This window comes from Poecilia reticulata, linkage group LG13 (genome assembly GCF_000633615.1).
Source record: "Poecilia reticulata strain Guanapo linkage group LG13, Guppy_female_1.0+MT, whole genome shotgun sequence".
In the NCBI taxonomy this organism is placed as follows: domain Eukaryota; kingdom Metazoa; phylum Chordata; class Actinopteri; order Cyprinodontiformes; family Poeciliidae; genus Poecilia; species Poecilia reticulata.
This window is the reverse complement of record NC_024343.1, coordinates 2,541,297-2,544,108: the sequence shown is the minus strand read 5'-3', so window position 1 is coordinate 2,544,108 and position 2,812 is coordinate 2,541,297.

Genomic DNA, 2,812 nt, shown 5'->3' with positions numbered 1-2,812 from the left:
TTTTCTCATAAACTACCTAATCACCTATTTAGACTACATTTACATTTGATCTACCCTTTGCTGGTTATACTGCAAGTTTAAACACCAATCATGAAGCTAATAATTTCGGCTCGACCCGGCCCCCTAACTTCAGGTGATGACTGCAGCGAACAGCAGGYAAGGAACTAATCAGAAGAAGTAGTGCGCACAATTCAGCATAACATTCGAGGGAAAAAATACATTAATTAATTAAAATGCATGGCATAACAGATCCAGTTATGAACGGCATTAGAATTCAATTCAAAGTTCGAACCAAAGAATGAGGCACAATAATACACCGTTGTTTACATGTCTTCAGAGGACTGCAGGGTGCCCACTTAACAAACAAACCTTTTTCCAAGCGGGGAATCTTGTTTGCCTTTGTCAAAGCATAGATGGCTGATCTGAGAGCAGAGAAGGCCCAGAAGCTTTTGAAATGAATCAACAGYGCAGACAGATGAGTTGGACAGGGTCAGTGCTGTTATCAGAAACCCATTTTCATGCAATTTTCTCAGAAACTGGAGAAAAGACAAGAGGAGGCAGAAGAAGAAAAGGCACTAGGAGAACTGAGATGGATGGAGGTAAAACGCAGAGGGATAATTCAGGTTAAAAAGGTCAGAAGTCAACAGAGCTTAGTAGTCTGGCGCGAGGCGGAGTCTTATGCAGAAAGGAGGTTGGATTGCAAATACGACCAGAACGTCTCCTCTCCTGCAGGCGTGACTAATTGAAAATATTCAAAATTAAATATTCAGACTGTAGCCTGTACAAAGCCGCTTGCCACCTCTGACGAATGTGAACGATTCTTTCCAGTGGCGTTTGATTTYCCCGCTTGTGTACCTGTAAAGATTTGCTTTAATTGCACTAGCAATCGCTAAGCTGCCTTGACGCGATGAAAAAAAAAAAAGAAATTTCTGGACAACTCAGAAGAGGAATGCCTCTGAAGGGGAGAAAAAAAAAATCATGTAGCAATTTAGCAGAATTGGTTAATATTGTGGGGCTGCTACTAACTAATTTAGTAATCAGATAAAAAATTGCCACATTCTGCAATTTTTCATTTAACCGAGTAAGCCTTTTATGTACATTAATAGAAACACAAAAAATGCAAAAACAAAAATGATTCAATTCCTTTTTCAAGCAAAATAAACATTTTATTGCCAGTAATACAACATAGCATTTCTATAGACTGTTTGATCATATGTAGATTAATTGATCTTTTTTTTTAGATTAACCGATTAATAAGCAAGACATTTTTAATAGGAAATTTTTTTTAAACACAGAGTTTGTGCCAGGTGAAGCTAGAACTTTAGTTCTGGGTGAAACATATTTACAGGCAAAGAATTTTTTTTTTATGTTAGATGCAAATGTATATATTTATTGACCAAGTTGCTGCTCTGAGTATCAACACTCATTTAATCACGATTAATCATTTCAGCCCTGGTACTTTGACAGTGATTTAAATCTACAGCAATTTATGTTTTAAACTAGTTAAGATCAGAAGTATTTCACACATTTCAGCAGAAATGAGGAAGATTTGTGACATTGCAAAGGCCTGACATAGACTTTGCTGGGCAATAAATTGGTCCCAGAAATTATTTTGATAAACAATAATATTGTTGTTTTGAGATCATTTTGAAAATGGTAATAATAATGCTAGTATAATGATGCTAGATCGCCATGTCAAAGATCAATAAACTTTAATCTTGTGAAGAACACTCAACACTGGAACACTTTAAATATTCCAAAAGAATAGAACGACAAAGAAAAAACTGAAATATAAAATAGAAATCACACACAACTGAAAAATAGATTAAATAGACTATAAAGACTACATAAATGTAACYGACATTGAAAAAAATAATCAGAATGGAAATGATTAAGCTCATTATCATGCAATAGATTTATTGCGAAGTTTAACCGTGCCAACGCTTAGTTGAAAACAAATACGCAGCATCATTTACAGACACACAGATACCTGCACACTAAAGGGTTTAAGACCAAGCTGTGCTATGCATGCTGCAAACATGTCAAAATCCAGCATGTTGATGTGTCTCGCGGACAGTACGGGAGCAGAGACGTGTCTGAGGAACAAGCAGGAAGGGATGAGGAGGAAACCCCAAGTAAGCAGTGTTCTCAGCTCCAGGCTAAGACTCTCATGCCTAAGCTGAGAGTGGCAGAGACAACAAATAGCATTCCTCCATMTTCTGTGACATTTTGATAGTCCCTTCATCTAAAGCAAATGACATGCTGTCAAACACAGAACCTRCTTCCATTGTAAACAATGAAGGTTTTGGGATGTAAACAAGGACCATTGTGTTCTGGTGAGTCATAATATATTGCCGAGCATGGGCTCAGACGTCTAAAGATGTCTCAAGGTATTAGTCAGGCAGATATTTTGCAGCAAGTATGTCTCATCACTAACAGCCGCTCCACTAAAAGTCAATATATCTTGGAATTGTAAATAAACGTTACCCTTGCAAGATAAACCTGAATGATTAATTTATTTATTTAAGGTGCAGAACAAGTTTGGATTAGTTTTTTTTTCTCTCTCAAAGATTTGGATTAAATAAAAATGCAATGAAAAATGCTGGCGGCATAAAAAAAAACAACAAAAGGTTATATTAAAGCTGCAGAATGCAACTTTGGTAAATAAATATATATATATATATTTTTTTTTTATTATATGTGTTAAAGCGGTCACTTTGTCATGACAGTATGAGACAGAATCTATGAAAAATAAAACGATCAACATCCTCTGCCTCCTCTTAGTGCTTCTATTCTCGTCTGCAGAAATACA